Source organism: Puma concolor, chromosome B1 (genome assembly GCF_028749965.1).
Source record: "Puma concolor isolate L17-30 chromosome B1, mPumCon1.1.hap2, whole genome shotgun sequence".
NCBI lineage: Eukaryota > Metazoa > Chordata > Mammalia > Carnivora > Felidae > Puma > Puma concolor.
The window spans coordinates 199,738,791-199,760,070 of record NC_141670.1 but is presented as its reverse complement, the minus strand read 5'-3'; the positions used below and the strand labels follow the sequence as shown (position 1 = coordinate 199,760,070).

At 50.6% G+C, this 21,280-nt stretch overlaps 1 protein-coding gene across 2 annotated transcripts in view; it reads right to left on the bottom strand.

Annotated features, from left to right (window-relative positions):
• HS3ST1 (heparan sulfate-glucosamine 3-sulfotransferase 1) overlaps positions 1-21,038 on the bottom strand; it is a 29,467-nt gene extending 8,429 nt beyond the window's left edge. Inside the window, exon 1 of one of the 2 annotated variants that reach the window (XM_086705442.1) lies at positions 20,490-21,038. The gene's annotated coding sequence lies outside the window, so the exon portion shown is untranslated. The remainder of the gene's footprint in view (positions 1-20,489) is intronic. The other variant, XM_086705441.1, reaches the window with a different exon arrangement.
• Between the last annotated feature and the right edge of the window lie 242 nt (positions 21,039-21,280).

The following is a 21,280-nucleotide window of genomic DNA, read 5'->3' as shown; positions in this document are numbered from 1 at the left end:
CTTCCCAACCCCTCAACAGAAACTAGTGGTGCAGCTGGCACAGACCAGAAGCTTCTCTAGGATAACAGGGATTCTCGAAACAGTTAACCACAAGTGTTTTCAGGGATGTAGCAAAAGGGTTGGAAAGGAAGACATTTCTTACTTGGTGCCCACTGGGTGCCAGGTGGTGAGCACCAGTGTATAAATCATCTCTTCCGATACTCGCAGCAAAACTGAGCAGTGGTTATGCTAATTTTATGTGACTTCTCTGAAGCAACGAAAAGGTAACGTGCGGTAGTGGGAAAGCAAAGGCGCTGTTGCAATGGGGCAGATCCGGGCTGGTTTGCCTACAGCTCTCTGAACTCAAGTGTCCTTACCTGTCCGGGGCTCAAAATGCCATTCTGCAAAGTGGGTGCCATCTACTTCCATATGATGAAATCAAATCACCCGGGCCAAATATACAGCACGGGGGAGGCGTTCAACAAATGGGAGTGGCCTGCCTTTCTCCCTAGGACACGTATGGAAACACGCTATTCAGGTTAGAAGACCTTCTCAAGGTCACAGACGCCGGGGGTGTGGGAACTAACACTCCGTGGGCCGTCTCTAAAGCCGGTTGTGCTTCTTTTCCTTTGACTTGGGAGGTCTCCCCATGGGCAGTGGGAAGTGCATTCGGGGCAGAGGGGAGAGCTTACATGAGAGCATAAGAAGAGTAGACAGGATGGGATCTATGCTACTACCAGACAAGAACAAGCATCCAAGAGTGCTGAGTGATTTAATCTTCTGGAATGTTGGGGCGCCTGGGTGGCTCAGTCGGTTAAGCGTCCGACTTCAGCTCGGGTCATGATCTCACAGTCTGTGAGTTCGAGCCCCGCGTCGGGCTCTGTGCTGACAGCTCAGAGCCTGGAGCCTGCTTCCCATTCTGTGTCTCCCTCTCTCTCTGCCCCTCCCCTGCTCATGCTCTGTCTCTCTGTCTCAAAAATAAATAAAAACATCAAAAATTTAAAAAAAAAATCTTCTGGAATGTACTGAAACCTCAGTAAGACAGTTTGAACAACAGAACTGTCATTTCTGCATTCAACCAAAGTTCCGGGCAATCAACAGTGAAGGTTTTTCGTTCATCTTTAGGAGTCAACAACGTCTTCACTTTCACCTTTAAGCAACTTCTTAAGGGCACGTCGCGATGGTGTCGAATTTCCATCCTTGGCAGATCATCTTGGAAAGCAAGAAAGAGGAAGGAGATTCGGCTTGCGCCTGTCAGTCTATGAAAGGACAGTGATATCTCAAGACTTACATAAATATTTATTTTCTTGAAATTGCCTGCACATGACACTCTTCAACAAATGTTGACACTCACTTTTGTTCGGATTTACTTATGGTAATTGCTGAGAAGCCTACCTCACGTGGGGTGGAAAGGGTTCAAGGCAGAAAAGACCCAAGGTCAGTCCACATAATGTAAATAAGTTTCCGTGGGTCACATTTACTGTCTGGGGAAAGGAAGGGTCACTGGCCCCATTCTCCCCCCCGAAACACAAGAGGACTTTTCGAACACTGCCTCCTCCGGCCTTTCTACGCCTCCTAGCATCCACAGCAGCGCTGGGAGTTTCCATATTTACAAAAGGCTACCAGGATAATGCACAAAATTCTGCAGGAGTCAAGAAAGAAGCTATCTGGGCGTTCTTCTCCAAACGAGACGAGGTATCAGGGTGGAAGGACCTTCGTGAGGAGCGGCCGGTGTGGGGTGAGTAGAGCATCCTTCCCAGGAGCCCTGGGTGCCCCACTGCAATCGCCTAGCACAGGGCTTTCCAAAGGCAGACGTGCCCACCGGTCCCCCGGAGATCTAGTTCGAAATGCAGACTCGAATGGAAGGGGTCTGAAGAGAGGCCCAAGAGTCTGTGTTTCTAACCAGCTCCCAGGGAAACCAGCCTGCCCACCCTCAGCCCTTTAGAATGGCAAGGACTCTGTGAGCTCCAAATGCTCATGCCCATTCAGGTTCAGATCCCGATTGCGCTGGCTTTGGGTGGGTGGGTGGGGGGGGGCAATTTTCCTCTGGTGTTTGTTTCTTACTATTGTTGGGGCAGTTTGTTTTTGATACCGGGATTTTAACAACTGCGGCAGACGAACTAGAGAGGGATGGGTCTGGCCACAGAGGTAGAATTATCTGTAGAGCAGAGTGGAGGGGCCACGCTGGAATTAACAGAGGATTCAGAGCCAAAAACCCCGGCTCACATCTCTGCTCTGTGATTCCAAACCCCCAAGACAGCCCTGAAGCCTGGGAGCCTCAGATAGAAGGCACTGGCTCCATATACTGATTGCAAGGATTAAATCAAACACCCTACATGGATGCCGAGGATGTTCCCATATTGCCTGGCCCATGGCAAGCCCTCAAATCATGGTAGCTATTCTGGTCCCTAAAAATAAAAAAAATAAAAAAAAAAAAAGGCGGCTGTGTGGTATAAATGGGATCTGGAGATGATAATTAGTCAAACACATTTGTTCATGATCCAAAGTACTGCGGTGACTCAACCAGGCAGGGGCTCAAGGAAGAAAGGACAATGGCAGGTAGGAAGGCTCCAGCTCTCTGTGACTGAAGGGGTGTGCGGTGCAAATGCCCCCCTTGGTGGATCCTGAGCAGCCAGGTGAGTGCAGCGGTGAGGCCCTGGGGAGGGAAGAGGGAGGAAGAGACACTCAACATGTTTAATCTGCGTGGCTGTGCACAGAAGGCAGCAGTGACCTAAATAAATCCTTCATTAGAGGCAGAAACACACTGGCACAGGCAGTGCTCGGCAGAGCTCTGTGACAGGAGGGCGGACGGGGCCTCTCTTATTACTCGGTGCAGCTGAGTGGAAAAGGGGCCGTGCTAGCAGACAGAAGATGGGAGACAGGCCTCCTCGGCGTACCTGGGTGTGTGCAGCGTCAGGCCAGGGGGGACCCAACCTCCCGACAGGGGCCACCTGATTGGGGGGGGGGGGGCATGGCTGGGCCCCATAGGTGGGGACAGCCATGAATCCCTAACATGTCCCCAGAAAAGACACACAGGGCGTCCTCACCCAAAGGGCCATCTGCCATCATCCTGTCCCACCCTTATCCCGGCAGAAGGGGTCGGCAGGGTAGGGGGAGCATGCGGACCCCAAGGTCAAGCACGCAGGGGGCTAAACTGAATTGGAAATCCAGGTCTCCCGACTCCTACCCCACTGGATCTCAGAGACATGGAAATCGAGGCTTGTCTCGTGCTGGGGCAGTGAATGTTAGAATAATTTGCTGCTGAAATACACACGAGCACAGCAAAGGACATCCTTCCCCTAGACGAGCAAGGCAGAGGGAGGATTTATCTCATTTCTTGAGCCAGCTTGTATGGACGGCGTCTCTGTCTCCCCTCAAAATCCCCACGTTGAAGCCTTCAGCCACGATGGGATGGCATTTGGAGGTGGGGATTCTGGGAGAGAATGAGGTTTCGATGAGGTCATAAGGAAAAGGACCGAAGATGGGGATAGTGACGGGGTAAGAAGGGAGACCGGAGCGATCTCTCTGCCAAGTGAGGACACAGCCTGCAAGCCAGGAAGAGAGCTCTCCGCAGGGGCTGAGCCTGGGGACATCCTGGTCTTGAACTTGGCAGATGCCAGAACTATGGAAACGTTTGTTGGTGTTTTAGCGGGTCGTGTATGGTACTTAGTTACAGCTGCCCAAGCCCACCGACACACAGCCCTTACCGGTAAAAGCAAAGACAAGTGGGCTTCCTGGGACCGCTGTGTATTTCCTGGGGTAACAGGTGACATCAAGGGACAAAGCTGGCTGGACAGTGGGGACCGCAGCCAGCACCCGTGGATGTGATCTGTCTTAAAGAGGCAGCAGCTGCCAAATCCCCGGATGCTGGAGAGGAAGGACCCATGTGACCTGATCTTTGAGGTTTCCAAGATTCAACTGTGAATATTTCCGTGAAGGCTCCTGATTTTCATGAACGTCACAAACAGATATTAGTTGTCAAGTGTGGTGAAGGTCGGGAGGTGGGGAGGCTGATGGGCGAGGCTGCGGAGACTGATGCCTGAGGTCCAGACTCTGCCCAGAGGTGATCACTTGGGCAAGGCACCCACAGTGTTTCTAAAATTGTCCTGAGTTACTGGGGATATAGAAAGAATCTAGCCGCTGTCCTCAAAGCACCCTGCAGAGGAGAAGACAAGCATGGAAGGGAAGTGATCACCACATTCAGTGTGAGCGTAGATGCAGCCACAGTTACACGACAGCCCAGAGGCAACGCTGAGCTGGAACGAGGGCAGGGACGGCCCGGTAGGAGCCCTCGGAAAAGGCAGCCAATGTCCAGGCACCATCTGGGAGGAGACCTGGGGTCCGTTTCTGCACTGGGGCTGCTTCGGAGGTGCAGCCTGTGGGACACGGTGGTAAGGCTGCCCCAGCCGGCAGGCGTGGGGTCCGGAGAGGCGGCAGGCTCAGGGATTTAGAAAGATGGGGAGGGGGAAAAGAGCCTTGGCAATGGAAGGCAGCATCAGGTCCTGAGCCTGAATCCCAGCAGCACCATTCACACGCTCCAAGTGGGGGCGGGTTAACGGAAAATCTTGGAAACCACCGTGCACGTTTGGCCCAAGAGTCCGTCTTTCCTTTTGAACGTGCCTGTTCTTGGTTTCACACGATCGTTTAAAACCAGACATTGAAGTGAGCACTTGGCATTGACAGGCACCGTGAAACTCACCAGCGGGTCAATGAGGAAGCCGGTCCTGCCTCAGAGGAGCTGAGGGGAAGCAGGCATGTGGACCATTAGAGCGGGGGGGTCGTGGCTGGTTTGGATTTTATATCGGCCGTATTTCCTCCTGTCCTGAATTAAAGTGTTGCTCTTCACGTGATGGCACCGACTAAAGCAACAGCTTGTAGTGTTTTCCCCCACCACACACATTCCCACACGTGACTGTGATTTCCTTCTACCCCTCGCTTGAAACAACTTGAAAAACACTACTCAAGTTGACTAATCCTCTACTCTGAAGCTTTGGGTTCTACGAAACGAGCCAGTATTTCATCTGCCTCTGACGGAAGCATTACGTTCTGTATAAGTTTACTTAAACTGGGAGTTCCTCTCTTATTTTCTCTCTCCCGGAGTGCCCCTGAATGTAGCCAGAACACCTAGACCCTGCCCTTGACCCAACCGTCTCTGTGATCTCTTGTTATCTCTTGTTTCAGTACCTCCAGATGAAACATCCTACTACACGTTAAGTTAAATCTATCAGCACCCTGATGATTCTCTCTGAACGTTGATGCCAAAATGATTTCTATTTTATACTCTTAACACAGTATTTACTTGTTAGGTCTTAAAGTATTTGAAACAAGCGGGCATCAACAAGGGGAGGACATTCAGAGATCATCGCGATGGGGGATTCTGGTGGTTCAGAGAGCGGGTTTGAGTCCTGGCTCATCCCTGACTCCCACCGGGTGACCGACAGCGAGTGATGTGGCTGTGTGTGCCTCATGCCCTCCCCTGAAATGTTGGGGTGGTGAGAGCGCCCACTCTGCAGATTGCCATGAGGACGAAAGGGCACGTTACTACATGAAGTGTAGCTTGTGTGTTCGTGTGTGTGCGCACCTGTGTGACAGCTCCAACGAGGAACTGAATTTTCAAGACGTCCTGCTACTCTCACACACCTTCAAGGCCATCAACGCATTGATGAAGGCAACCCACACCTTGAGGCCCTGCAACCTGCCAGCCCATAGGATGCTTCCGTGACAGGAGTTTCGACAGGCATCGAAACAACAAAACTGACGGACCCCACGCTGCCTTTCGACTTTGACAACCACCTTCACTTCCCCCACCAACTGGTCTGAACATGCAGACCGGGCTTTGGACTCCAGACTGGCACCCAACTTAAACCAGCAGGCTCATTAGCATCCAATGTACCCCGGAGAAGGAATAGGTTTGACAAGGAACAATAGTTCAAATTAAATGAGGCTTGAAGATCGTGCTGAGATTTCTGGTTTGGCTTTCCATCATTTGTCTTCAAATGCTGACAGTCATAAAGACTAAGACACTGAATAATGTTGAGTCACTAAACCAGATTCCAAGAGGATTGCCTCTCACCATTACTATCTTCCTTCTTCCCTCAGACACAACCCAGGAGCCTAGGTCGTCCACTCAGGACACAGATGCCAGGCCTCCTGCGTGCTGGTCCTCTCGCCGGCATTGCCCAGGGACACGGGAAGATGTGTCCTCTCAGCCCCAAGGGGGCTCACTGTGTAGGGGGCAAGACAGGGAGACAAGCACTTCCAGCCCGATGAGATGTAGGAGGCTATGGGAGGGACACTATTTTAGCAACTTAAAAACCATCCAAGAAGAGGGTAGTTTGGGACATGCTTCATGGAAAACACCCCTGAGAAATATTCCGAGGTCTGGTGAGGACAAAAAACCAAGTTCAATGCTTTTTTTTTCTTTTTTCTTTTGTTGAGAGGGAGAGAGAGTGCAAACGGGAGGGGCAGAGGGTGAGGGAGAGAGAATCTCAAGCAGGTTTCATGCTGAGTACGGAGTGTGAGACAGCTCTTGATCGCTTATCTCACCACCCTGGGACCAAGACCCGAGCCAGACTCAAGAGTCAGATGCTTAACCGACTGAGCCACCCAGACACCCTCAAGTTCAATGCTTTTAACTGAAGTTCAGTGTAAAGCAATAACAAGAAAATAGAGAAATGAATGCAGGGGTGAGGGAAGATCAAAGGGAAGATCAAAGCAAGGGAGTTCAGATCTAACAGGATTTAGACCCTGCCTTAGGTATTTGCCCGTGGAAAAGTCACTTTCCTCTCTGGGCCTCAGTTTCCCCACCCAAAGACAGAAATCTTTTCTTATCATCTTGAGTGGCTACAAGAATTAAATGAGAGGGGCGCCTGGATGGCTCAGGCGGTTAAGGGTCCGACTCTGGATCAGGTCATGATCTCGTGGTTCGTGGGTTCCAGCCCCGCGTCGGGCTCTGTGCTGACAGCCCGGAGCCTGGAGCCTACTTCCGATTCTGTGTCTCCTTCTCTCTCTGCCCCTCCCCTGCTTGCACTCTGTCTCTCTCACTCTCTCGAAAACCAATAAACATTAACAACAAAAAAAAATTTTTTTTGAAGAATTAAATGAGGTATTGCAGGGGACAACAACAACAACAACAGCAACCCTGGCCCACCTGTACAGGACAGGTGGATCCTTCCTACACAGTAATATTTGCTCAGTCAACGGTGCTTGATGACATCGGCCTGAAGAGAAGCACGAAGGAACAATAATCACAACAATTTAGGTTTTATAACAACGGGTCTGCTTACATAACTGTCACTAGTAATGAGAGAACCACACCCTTCCCAAAGTTGGCAATAAGAAAAAAGCACTCTTGGGTGCAAACAGGAAATTCTGCTGTGTTGATAGCCAGGCAGAGAGATACAGATGACAAGAAAAAAAGCAGAATTAAAAGCATAAAGTGGCTCTTAATCTAATGTTTTTAAAGGACAGCCATTATGAGATAATTAGCCTTTGTGCCATCTTTAGCGAAGGACCATAAAGCACCATTCAAGTAAGAAAAGGCAGCAGGTGAAGCCAATTCTCAACACATGGGGTCGTGGAAATCAGCGGGGCCCGGTGGCCTGTGTCACCAGGATCCTCACGAATGGCTCCCTGCCAACCCACAGCCCTTCTGCCACTTTTGCTGAAATTGACCGTGAAGGAGGGGTAGCTGGGGATCAGCAGCCAGCAAGGCAGGCCCCACCCCTCAAGACTGAAAAGTGTAAAGAGGTCCCCGGACCAAGGCTGGGCGAGGCTGGGGAGGCTCGTGTGCACACAGCTGTTACCGGAGCTCTACAAAGGACAGGCCACTGGGTGGAGGTGACTCTACCCGGGGAACATCTTCTTGGGACAAAGGAGAGCTGCCCATCTAAGCTCGAGACATCTGAACGCCAACATCAGCCTCCTCTCCAAGAAACAGAAATATCTCTATTTATAATAATGGCACTTTCGGGGCACCTGGGTGGCTCTGTCGCTTAAGCGTCCGACTGCAGCTCAGGTCATGATTTCACGGTTCGTGAGCTGGAGCCCCGCGTGGGGCTCTGTGCTGTCATCGCAGAGCCCGCTTCCGATCCTCTGGCCGCCTTTCTCTCTGCCCCCTCCCGCTCACGCTCTCTCTCAAAAATAAGTGAGCTTAAAAAAAATATATGTTTATAATAATGACACTTTCACTTCTCAACTCCACCGGAAACCCTCCCACACCCCTTCTCACCATGCAGGTCCCCACATTCTTCAGCAATCCTGCATCGATCTCCTGGACCAGGCGCGGGGGGGTGCACAGCTCTAGAAGCGGTGGTTTGCCCCGCTCTCCAGGGAAGCTGTTTCCTGAGGGATGCGGCCAAACCAGCAAGTGGTGACACTAATGTCACCTGTGTGGGAAGGCACACTCCAGGACAACTGCAAAGGCAGGGCCACGCTAGGGTAAGGGAGATGAACACCCCCTCCCCAGGCAGCCCCTCCTCCCTTGGCTGCTCATCCCAAGTGGGCTGGTGGCAGGTCTCGGTTCACGAAAGTCTCCCAGAGACCTAGAACGACAGAACACCTGCTGTCTCAAAGCAGTGCACATCACAAGCGAGAGGGGAAGAGAAAATGCACAGTGCATGGGAGGTTCTCAAAGCTCTGGGCCAGATGTGACACGCGTCACTTGGCCTCACTGTCCTTGTGCACAGCAAGTCACACGGCCACGCCCACCTTCCAATAGGAAAAGTGCGACCCTCGTGTGTGTCCACGGGGCTACCACACGCACATTTATTCATCACGCGGGGGGGCAGCGGATGGCGAGGGCATCCAGGACAAGCCTGTGACACGGCCCATAACTGGGGAGGATGGGGAGAGGGCAGCCGGGCACAAGACTGCACAGGGCAGAATTCTTGTCCACATTCCTGATTTATCTGGGGGAACGCGGGGTGGTGGTGCTATGGTCTGAATACGAGGCACTGGACGGAACAGCAAACAGCGAGTGTGAGGCTTGAAAGACGGGAACGTGGACGCCATGCTGCGGGGACTTGAATTTCACTCCTTTTACTATATAAAAAAAACAAAACGGTCAAAGGAAAGCTAGCCTCTGATCACCCACCACGCACGTGAAACATCCTGTACGAATCACCACATTTAATCCCGACAACCCTGAAACAGAGGGTACTGGGGTCCTGCATTATTTCTTAGGTGCCACCTGCCTGCCAGGCACTGGTTCAGGCTGGTTCCCGGTTTGGGGGCTCTAGACAACACCTCCGTCCTCCTACAGTTTCACCTACTGAAACAGATGAAACATTAAGTAAATACGTGTATAAACACGCATAATTAAAAATCACGAACAATATGTGACTTCTGGAGAGACTACCTTGCCCAAGGGGATGCCGCCGTGAAGCGAGGAGGCCGGGCACGGACCTCTCCCTGTGTTTCAGAGTCCTGCACTTAAACGCTGATACTGTAAATAATGGGGCTCCTTGGGATGTTCTGCATCAGGGGACAGGGCAGGGACCCGATTATGTTTTTGCGAAGTCTGCTTGGGTCAGGGGGAGAGCTTAACATAGAGAAATACTGCAGACTGCAAATAGCTGTAAAAGTGACAGAGCTGGGGAGGCAAATAAAAGTGAAACCAGAAGAACACAAGATGTGTGTTTCAGCTGAAGACAGCAATAAAAGAGACAGGACGCGGAACAGGGTCAATTCCCGGACTACGATGTACAAACATGAGCGTAATAGTTGCTCAAAGGCAACAGGGACCAATTCAGGGTTACGTAGTTGATTAATTGTCCCCTCCCACTGTTTCAAATGTCTGTGTGCCTCCGTTTCCTCTTCTGTGATTCTGGCCCATGGCATGTGACCAAGTTTTTGGCTAATGGGACCAATAGGGGAATCCTGCACAGGCTTTTGAGAAAGATTCCCTTCTCCAATGAAAAGAAGAGAGTCCCCCCACCTTGTTCTTTTTGTAAGAGCAGAACACTGAGAGAGGCCACCCCGGGGAAAACATCATGGCCCTCTCACCAGCTTGGCGGGGGGGGGGGGGGGGGGGGGAGCCGGAAGGAGGAGGCAGACTGGAAGGTGAAATACTGTCCTTACGGACATTCCTGATCTGCTTTTCAAACAAAATCAGCCTTACCAGCAAGAAAAGCTAACCGGGGCCACTCAGTACTGCATTATAGATATTTGGTCTGTACCAGGCTCTCAAATAGGTGTTTTACATGCATCATATAACACGACTCTTACCTCAAAAGTCCATGAGAAGCATAAACCCAGTGAATAGGTAAGGCGACTATATATAAGGTTTGGAAAAACAAAATCATTTCCCCCAAGTCAAATAATATACTCCTTTCTGGGGCAAAGGGTATCCTTTTGTGCCCAGAGTCACTATGAACTCTAGACTGGCCTAGCCCCAAGGATGCTCTCCCCTTGAGAAAGACTGAGGAGGATGGGTCCATCCCCCATGGAAATGGTGGGTTTCTGTGATGTGTGTAGACGGGGCTTAGAGACCAGGGAGGTGTAACCATTTCATAGGGAATAATCAGGCAGAAGAGATGCCCCCTGAAACCCTCTTTACTAAGGGCTGATGTTTAATGAAAGGAGATTTAAAGCCAACTCAAGAGCAAAAAACTCCCTTGCAGCCAGAGGAAGACGACGAGGGGCACCGTGGCCGGTCCCTCCCCCAGACAGCACTGGGTGCCCCCGTCTTCAGTCTGTACCTGTGATTTTGTGCTGTCACTGAACTGGAGAGAGGCCCCAGCTTCACCTTTTATATCCCATTCTCCGTTCTTTCCAGGACCACCATTACAGCTGTGTGTCTTTCCCTCAAGGCCATGGACATTCAGTTGGGGTCCTGAGAAGCTTTGGGGAAGGGAGTGGAGGTGGCATTGACTGAAATGACAGCACTGGGATTTAGTCCGGGGCTTCCGAAGACTGCCCCGTTACAACAGGTCACAGCCTTCCACATTCTTCAAACTCTGCTGTCTGCTTTTAAAGGTTTCTCCGTCCAGGCTGCTTCTCTAGTTCCTTTCTCTCCCCCTCCCTCTTACCCAGGTTCCCCTCCTCTACTCGGTTCCTGCCCTCACATCTCCTTCCCTACCTTCTCTGCATTGCTGCGTCCAATCCCTTGGCCCGGAAAACGAAATAATAAGGTTGGTTTAAATTCTATAAATGAACACTCGAGAAACAAAGAGCAAGAGACTCAGACAGTCTCCCCTGAAAACGACGCATGAGATCAGTCCTGGTCCCTGACATTCTAGATAGAGCCTGTATCGCTTCCTTCTGTCGCCTTAATAATGGTATCTTTTTTGGTAACGTTAACTGTGAGTCAGGCACTGTGGGATGCTTGCCTTGCTTGTTTGGTTTAATGTGCACTAAGCGATCCTGTGCTGCAATTGTAATTACGCCCATTTTGCAGATGCGGAGACGGAGGCTTAGCGATGAGAAGGAACTGGCCTCTCCTGCTGTTCTGCGGCGAAGAAGCACCCGTTGCTTTGTGGCTGAGAAGCAGCAAAGTGGATTCTAACTGGATCCCTGGCTGGGTAAGCCTGGGCGCTAACTGTTGTGCTGTTTCGCCTATTTTCTGGCGCGCGCTGCAGGTAAATAAACACTGCTAGTGAGCAGCTCAGGTTAAATGAAGACTTAGTAACGTTCTATGAAACAGAAACTAATGACCTGGCCATGGGCAGTATCTCACTACTGAGGAAACCATAAAACTGCTTTGGAAAGTCCACCTGCAACCGAAGCCTTGTTAATTTCGCTCCCAACCAGGTTATTACCTAAAATGGAAACACAGCATTTTCACTGCCATCCTCAGAGCAACTTACTCCAGCAGTCTTCAGGGAGCTTTCTGACTCAATTTATCACCTGAGGTCATCTGCTGGGAGGAGCGAGTCTGGAAGACCCTGTAACAGTTCTATTAGCTGTGGATTCCGCGGAAGGGGGAGCAGTGGCAGGTGCGGGTTTTCAAAGCCCAAAGTTTCCTTCAGTGGCCTCAGCGGAGCCCTTGTCTGGGCCTTGTCTTTGCAACCCCAGCCCTACGGGAATGTGCTCGGTGCAATATTTGACTGTATCCTGGTGGCCTCACGGGGTTGAAACCCCGTCTTCCAGAAGTTGTTGGGAATAATCTGGTGCACGCTGTCACCACTTGGGAGAGAATCTGTCTCACTTATTAAATGCACTGAGAGATCTGGTTAGAGCCACAATTCTTTTGCTTCTGTGAGCAAACAAACAAGCTTGTCTTGGATTGATCCGCTGCTTAGCTCCAGAGAAAACAACCCCTCCTTTTCTCCTTGGACCACACCCCGGTCCAAGGTCAAGATTACATCACCTTCAATATTACTGTTCTCCCCTCTCTAATTTCTTAGGATTCTAGGACTTTCACCAAAATAATCTCTCAGAACAGTCCCCACGAGTATAGGAACGTTTAATAAGATACAGTTCTCCCAGTCAAATTTGTATTTCATAAAACAATGGATAATTTTTTAATACTTAGTATCTGGGATACACCTGTGCCAAAACATGACAGGCTGTTCAAACTGAAATTTTACTGGATGTCCTATATTTTTACTTGTAAGATCTGGCAACTCTACACAAGAAGAATATAGGTTTTCTGGAGATTTTGCTAGGCATTTTCTAATGGCAATCTCCTGTAATTCTCATTAGAACGTTAACAAAACAGAGGCCCAGAAAACTGTATTTCTCAGGATGACGGTCGGTGAGGGGGACATCAGCCATTCAAACAGATGTGACTTCAAAAGCCACGTGCTCTCCACCACAACAGTAACTCCAAAATCTAATCCCAGAAATCTGTCACTGTCACCTTCTCCCTCCTTCCGATCCTGGACGCTGGGGAAAAAAATACCTGGTGTAAGACATAATTTAAATAAAGTGCCAGCAAATTTTCCGAAGGAGACGCCCAGTCCGTGCTCACTCCTCGCCACTCAAGTATTTATTTTTCTGAGCACAGCAAGGCAAGCATGCTTTTCATTTCAGCTGCATCCGCAATCACCTTTCTCCCGCTGTATTTAACTGCTGATACAGGACTCTGATTGACTCTCCTAAACTAAGGAGTGGAGACATTTACATGAAACAGCTTACTGCGCGTGTACCTAATCGGCAGGAATTCTAGGGGAAATTCAACAAGACACAAAATGCATCTCGGAAAGTGCTGAAATGGAAGTTCTTGACAAATAAAAGGAGATGCGAATGTTTTAAATCTAAATATATTTCTTCCTTTAAAGAAAATGCGGGCTCCTCGGTCCTCCAGGGATTTAAGGAGTCTCCACCTTGGGCCATCTGCTCACTGCAGGTGGGGAATCATGGCTGCAAATCTGGGATCTGCCTCCCTCGTTCTGGGGATCTAAGAAAAGTTGCCTCAATTCCAGACCTCAGTTTCCTTAAATATAAAAAAAAAAAAAAAAAAAAAAAAATGAAGATGCTAAGAGCTCTCCGGCTCCCTTGAAGGGGTGGGTGCAGGAAAAACAACAACCAAAAAACAAAAAACAAAGGAGAATATGGGTATTATCACTCTACATAGAAGTAAGGAATTATCAGTGTCATGATTTTCTTTTTTTTTTTCCCCATTTTTTTATTCTTTTTAAATCTTTTTTTCATTCTTTGTATGCCAGAATGCTTTGGAACAGCCCAGATCTGTTCAGCAAAGGGTTCCTGTTAACCCGCTATTCACCTGGGCTGACCACATTAGGAATCCCTAACTTGGACAAATGACTCAACGAGGGCTTGGGGGTCTATACAAAGGGTGACTCTGTTTTATCATCCTTCTTTGGCTTTTCTCTCCATGCCTCTCTCTCTTTCCTTAAATATTTCTTCCCCAAGAAGCCTTCCCTAGTTCCCCCCAGAAAGAAATGTTGCCTCTTGTTTCTTTTCTGAGCAACCACTTGGAACCAGTAACACTGTTCTAGGAGCTGGTGGGAGAAACATGCCTGCATGCCAGATGTCTGCCCTCCTGGGGCACATGTTCTGATGGGGAGTCACAGAATAAAGCAAGAGAGCCTGAGAAGTTAACACGGTGACTCCAGATAAACATTATTGCTACAAAGTCATGCTATGAGAGAAAAGGACTGCAAGAAATCAACACATTGATTGGAGGGAGGTATTCTCCAGGAAAGCTGTGTCAAGTACCCAGGCAAAGCCCCAAGCACTATGCATTTACCCCTCCTGTGTTAAAAACATGCTAATTGATCTGACTGCCATACTCACTCTAAGTTCCTTAAGAGTAACATCTATTTTCTAATCTTCTACACTACAGTCAACATCAAAGCCCAGGGTAAATTTGGCAGAGTACGTATCAGAGTTTCAAAGGGCACAAGTACCTTTCACACATAGAAACAATTTTTAAAATACCTCATTTTGCAGGCACCTGAGTGGCTCAGTTCAGCGCGCAGAGCCTGCCTCTTTTCTTCTGTTCCCTTCTCTCTCTCCCTTCCCGGCTCATGCTCTCTCTCTGCATCCTCTGTTCCCTTCTCTCTCTGCCCCTCCCTTGCCCATGCTCTCTCGCTCAAAAAGAAACATTAAACAAAATTAAAATACTTCGTTTTTGTGATACAAAATGAACTTTTAGAAGGATACAAAATGTCATTGCCAGGTAAAGAAATTAAAGGTTCAAAAAAATCTTCACTGATGGTGGGGTCCTGGCTTCAACCAGGCAGAGAAGCAGAGACAGAAAGGGTTCCTAGCACAGATCAGATGCTTGATTACAAAGGTACTGAATGCCAGAGTTCCAAGTGCCAAACCTCAATAGTTAAGGCGGACGTCCCACAATGCTTGCTCACTTTAGTTACCTACTCTTCTGTGATCATTTATTAATGTCTTCCACGCTGGTCTCCAATTTCCTTGAGGACTAGTCCTTGATGGGTTTTGTTCATTAATGGATTCCAGCACTTATTCCAGTGTCTGGCACCCGACAGACACTCAACAAATGGACTCAATAGTCGATTTCATTAAAATTAACAGTATAGTCTGGGGCGCCTGGGTGGCTCAGTTGGTTAAGCATCTGACTTCTGCTCAGGTCACGATCTTAAGTTCCGGCCCCAAGTCAGGCTCTGTGCTGACAGCTCAGACCCTGGAGCCTGCTTCGGATTCTGTGTCTCCCAATCTCTATCTGCCCCTCCCCTGCTCTCTCTCTCTCTCTCTCTCTCTGTCTGTCTCAAAAATAAACATTATTATTATTATTTAAAGAGTACAGTCTGTTATCAGGGGTTTACCTACAACAGCAACTCCTAGAATACAATCAAGGGTCTAAACTCCCACACCAACAATCTTTTATGTCAGATTATGACATTTCACCTTGATTACATTGAGTCAGAGACTGAACTTTGAGATCCCTGGCTACTGGCCTAAGGTATTAGCCTAGCACTCTGGCTTTTCATATGGCCTTCTCCTGATTTCTCCTTAGCATATCACTCTCCAAAGGAGGACAGAATATCATCCATCTTGCTTTAATCTGTCCTGTCCCCTGGAAGGTAAGTACAAGGTCAAGGATTTCCACCTGAGTTATTCCCTCCTGTGCCACCAGTGAGTAGTGCAATCCTCGGTCCATGGCTGGAAGTCAGTACACGTGTGTTAAAGGTCTAAATGTAATCGTTGTAACTGCCTCTTAGGACAGGGAACAGGAATCGCCAAGCAAACGCTCCATGAACATGAAGGGTAACTCACTGGAATGCTGTCTACACAGCACGCCCGATAACACCTTTGCTTCAACATTCTGGGTAACTGATTTTACATAGTCTCAAATTCCAACCGATTTCTTCTCTCTCCCCAGAAACCAGAGGCCATACACTGGAGGCCTGTGCGACAGATATAAAGTCTACTTACAGAAGTGCTCTGTTTGGCCCACATGGTATTATTTTTTTAAAAAATCGACTCAACTGCGGGTACTTAAAACTCAGTAGATTCCTTGCAAAATGGTGAGCTTACAGCTCTTGGAAAAAAAAAAAATCAGATGTGGCTGGACAGGGACAGAGGTCCTGGCCACCCCGATGTTGGGGCTGAGCTCCAGTGCCCAAACCCCACACTTCTCAACCAGGCACCGGCTAAGGCCTGTTTCACTCAGGCTGGTACTGGCCTGGCCTCGGAAGGCATTTGAATGTACGACCCCTGCTGGAAAGCTACCAAAAAGCAGGCAACATGGAGGAAAAAAAAAAAAAAAAAAAAAAAAAAAGTAAAGAAAAGATGCCAACTGGGATCTATTTCCATTATGTTCAAGCTATTCCTCGGAAGAATAATGTATTCATTTTTCTAGAACTCTGGTGGTACCACATAACCATTGACAAACTATGGCCCAGTAAATATTATTCTAACGGCCTGAAAAAGCTATGAGCTTAATTCCCTGTGGGGAGAGGAAGCTGAGAAAGCTTCATGCCGGAGGCAGGCCTGAAGGGATCGGGAGAGGCTGCACAAGAGCTGGTTACGATTGCGGCTAACTCAGAAAAAGGAGCTTCCTTGAAGACTAAGGGTTACTTCCAGGAATTGATGAGAAGCTGAGAAGCTAAAAAGCCAGGCTTGGAAAAAGAGAAGGAAGGCACCTGGGTGCCAGGGAACATGTCAGGGTCATGCAATGGGAACAGCACCTCTGGGAAATCCTGAAATCTCCCGCTGCTGCTGACGCCACTTGATTCATGACTCACGGTGGTAAATGAACACTTAGCTGTCCTGACGTCCCTTAGCAAGTCCCTCAAGATGCCAGGTCCCAGGTGGGATCCTCCAATCGAGCCTCCGTTCAGGGCCCAGAGAGATGGACAAGGAGAAAGAGCGCCCCACCTCCCACTGAAAAGTCCCTCCAGGGGCATCTTCCAAAATGCAAAAGTCCACTGTGGGGTAGGAGGATCTTAGGTGGTGATGGGAGGGATGGGGCAATACGATCAGTGCAGCGGCACAGAATGAGAACAGACAGACCCGAACTCCAATCTGGAATCTTCTGTACCTTCAAGAAAACCAGTTAACTTTTCTTCTGATCTACACATTCCAAATCTCTAAAATAGAAATCATGCCATCTGTCTGTGCACAACACAGGGTTGCTGTGGAGATTCCGTCCAATCGTTCATTCAAAACTACTTGTCGAGCCATTTATTAAGTGACCAGGCACTTAGCTAGGTCCCGGGGACAAATCTGGAACACCCACAATGCAACAGAGACCCAGTGCTTTATGCTGATGACAGATTTAGACAAGGGAGACCCAACTCCGGTCCTGAAATTGATCATGTATTACTCTGCCCCAACTGATGCACTCATCTGCAACTCTTCTCCTTTTCTGATTAATCAATTTCATCTCCCTTCCTCGAAATATACATACATACATACATACATAGGTTAAGATACAAAATCCATTAAGTTAACTCTTAAAAAATACTCTAAAAAATTTAACTCTGACCCTGAAAACAAGAGACTAACGGTTCTGAGGAGCAGGGAGGCCTGGTGCTGACGAATTTTAGGTGATCACAAGGAGATACCAGCCCATTCATTATATGAAATCCTCTCCCCCACTTAACCTTTAGCATATGTAATTGACGAAGACATTAGCAATCTGTAATTAACATTAAAACAGACCAAATGAAATTTGCAGGAAATACATGGTAAGTAGCCCTGAACATTTTTCACCCTTGTTTCACAATTGCCAAATGCTCTGCACATACGTTTTCTCACTTTCTCATAAAAAATCTTTCAGCCTCTTATTTTTCAGAGGAAGAATTCAAGGCTCCGAGGGAAAGCTAATTTGCTTAGGGCCTGGGGCAAGAGGCGGCCTGCAAATCCCACTAGCACACTCACCACTCTCCCCACTTAGAAAAGGGCAGCTTCAGTAGGAAGCACTGGTTCATTGGTGGAGTCCAAAGAAGATACACCAAAATCACAGAGGACAACTTGGTCTATTCCAACACCCACTGAAAAGTTACTGCATTTGCTACATAGCAGCTAGAGCATTACAACTCTCCAGCTTTGTCTTCACCCCTCCAAGACTGTCTCTCAGAACAGGGATCCTGGCTTAGAGACATGCCCCGGAGCCTGCTGTCTGAGCCCTGACCCTGGGACAGGCTCACCTACAGGATATCAATACGTTGTAGTGTTCTTCTCTCCAGTCTCTAGGCTCAACAGAGAGAACACGACTCACGACTCAGTACTCAAGGTGGGTGTGTGTTACCCTGGGTAGATGCCCTGGCAGGGGAAAGGCAGTGTGCACGGATCAAGCAATTCTACATCAGCCCGTCCATACTTCCAGCCCCTTCCGGTCACTATCAGATGGTAATTCAAGGTAAGAAAAGCTTCCACATTGCTTTTCCCTTCAAAGAGCTCTCTCGGGGCATTTCCAGTAAGGAACTTTCTTCTTTTGACAACGAAAGCACAAGCCTCAACTGTATTGGGGAGTCCAAGCAAAGGGTTCCTAAGCATCTACACAGTGCAAAGCACTGCTTTGGACTGGAGGACTTGTGGCTTCATACTAGGGGTACCAACAACAGAGCTTCGAGCCCTGGGATTTTCCCAATCCCATTTGCAAGTTCAAGGTACCACTTTCTCATCAGCTTCCCAAGCAAACAAAACAAAACAAAACAAAACAAAAAACCAAACCTCCCATTTTAAAGCTACAGTGCACCATACACCAGGCAGCTTGGGCCAATCCTCACTCAATGCTGCTGTCCTAATTAACTGCGAGGACTTAGGAATGCTTAGTCACGAAGTTGTGAATCCCAGATCCCCATCAACACGGGCTGAGAGTTAGAGGGACCCACTGGAGCCCAGAAAGGCTCCTTGAGAAGCTGATCTTTCTCTTCTAGTTCTGGGGAAAACCTTATGTAACACAGTGGTCCATTTGACCACGTTACTTCTGCAATCTTATGGAAGTAAAAGAATGCAAGCCCTGGAAATGCAACGAATAACGCGAGGATTTGCAGTTGAAGCGTCCATCTCCCGGAATTTCACGAGGCCAGGCTTTTCTAGTTGCACCCAATCTTGCTGAAAACAAGAGTATTTCCAAACGCCAAAGGATGGGCTTTCTAAACACAGGGAGACAGAAGTTAGGTTATGTCCCTTCCTCCCCCACCCCTTTTTAAGACGGAATTCCTGGAATTAACCCTTGAGTGGAAGTTGGTAATTGCCTTTCAATGAAATTGGGTGAGATGTGGCTGCAAAGCGAGAACGCAAGAGTTAGGACCCAAAGGATCCTGCGTGCGCCCGGGCGGTAGCCACGAAAGCCAGCCAAACGACGGCGCCCGGACGCAGGGACTCCTCCCGGGACCGGCTCCCGTGGCGGGCGGCGGGCGGCGCAGCCGAGCCGGTGGTGCCCGGGTTCCGAGAGCTCTGGCTGCGGGAGGAGGAGCGGATACTCTCCATCCTCACTTGGCTGTTCCTCGCGGCTGCTCCCTGCCAGCAGGGTACCGCTTCTGGGCGCGCAGTGCGAAAAGAATGGATTTGGAGTCGCCTCCCCAGAATCCCCCCAAAAGCACCTTCCTGCAAGTAGTGGCTAAAAATAGCCGGCGGATAACGCTGGGGGAGGAGCGAGACGCGCGCAAGGCAAGGCGAAGCGAGGCAAGGCTACGTCTTGTCCTGCACAGTGGAGGGCGGAGGAGAGATGCAACCCAGCTCCCGAGAGAGGGGCCTGGGTGCACGAAGAAGCGGGGACGCCCGCCAGCGAAGGGGGTGAAATGGAAGATGCACAGCGCCGGCAAACAACCGCGCAGCCAAGCGCACCCCCCACCCCGAGCCTTGCAACCCCGCTCCAGCTCCCGCCCGCTTCTCCATCCTATGCCCGGCTCTGGAAGCCGGCCCTCCGGCTCCCGGGACAGGCTGGGGCCAGAAGGGGGAGCAGCGCGCAGTCCGCCGGCTGGCTCAGAGAGCGCACCTGGAGATGTCAGGCTCGCCTAGTTGTGGCCCCGGTTCCGAGAGGGGGTCTTGTGCGCTCCCATCGCGGGTGGGCGCCCCGCCTCCCCCCACCCTCATCTGCCGCCACCACCCAAGGTGGTGCTCGAAATAGAAACAGAAGCAGAAAAAAATCGGTGAAAAGTACTATGAAAAAGCAGGACGGTGTAGAACTGGCATTCGGGAAAGAGATTACCTATGGTCCATCGCCTTAATCTCTCTCCGCCGGAACATCTCCGCCCCTTGGGACATGTCCCGTGTCTCCTCCACTCCATCCAAATGCAAAGGCAAGGCAGACCTAGGTTTCCCCACCCGGGGTGCTCTCTCCACCGACTGACTTTTGCTGACTGTATCCCTGCCCCAGTTCCCGGCCAGAGTGGTACCCGGGCTTTGCTGCGCGCTGCGCTCCGGCCGCCCCGAGCAGTCCCAGGGAGATGCGCTGGGCAGGAACTAGCCCCCTGGCTCTGCTGGGGGAGGATCCAATCCACAAAGTCAAAAACCCGAAAACCTGCCCATAAGGAAAAAAAAAAAAAAAAAAAAAAAGTCCCTCGGGATTTGCAGAGCTGAGAGGGCAAGGCAGGAGGTGAGAAGGATGAGAAAACCCCGGATCTCTCCTTCCCTGTTCCCCCAAATCCACTCCACTTGCTCCAGCCTCGACTCACCTTGGGCTCTGCGCTCGCCCTTAATCCGGGACGCCGGTGAGGGCACCCCGACGGCCCCAAGTCTTGCCACTCCCCAGCCTGGGAGGCCCCCGCCACAGGCGCGCGGCACTCACCTGAGCTGCGCCGCGGTCCAGCCGGTCCGGCGCCCGAAGTCGGCTCTCGGGCTGGGCCATGGGCAGCGCCGCGGAGCACCGGCGGCCGGCGGAGCGAGCCGGGAGGGAGGGGGGCGCCTCGGGGCAGGCGAACGAGGCTGGGGCGCAGGCACCCACGGAGATCCAGCAGAGACGGCGGCTGGTAGCTGCCGGCGCGCCGGGGACTTTGCAGGCGGGAGGCTCGGCGATCAGTCCCGCGGAGGGGAGGAGCGGGAGGAGGAGCAGGAGCAGGAGGAGGGGACGGAGGAGGCCGGGCCCTGAGGGAGAGCGCGTTGGGCAGAGGAGGATCGCGAGCGCCCACTGCTGCCCGGCCCGCTCCGGTGCTGCCCCGAGTCGGGCCCGCTCCGAGCGGCCGCGCCGGGTTCTCGCCTCGCGCCGACCGAGAGCGGACAAGTGCATCAGGCCCCGCGGCGTGGCGGCTCCTCGGATTTCAGTCCAGAGGGAGGAGACCCGCGCGGCCCGGAGGGTGGGGTCGGCTGTGGATTGGGTGACGCTGCCTGCGCCGCAAACCTGGGACGTCCCGTCCACGCCCTCTCCCCCCGCTGGGAAAGGCTAGGTCCGAACTCCAGCCTCCCTCCCCCCTTTTTCTGCACCCTCCAGCTCCGCACGGCCCCGGGGTCAGCGCCCCTCCCACGTGCG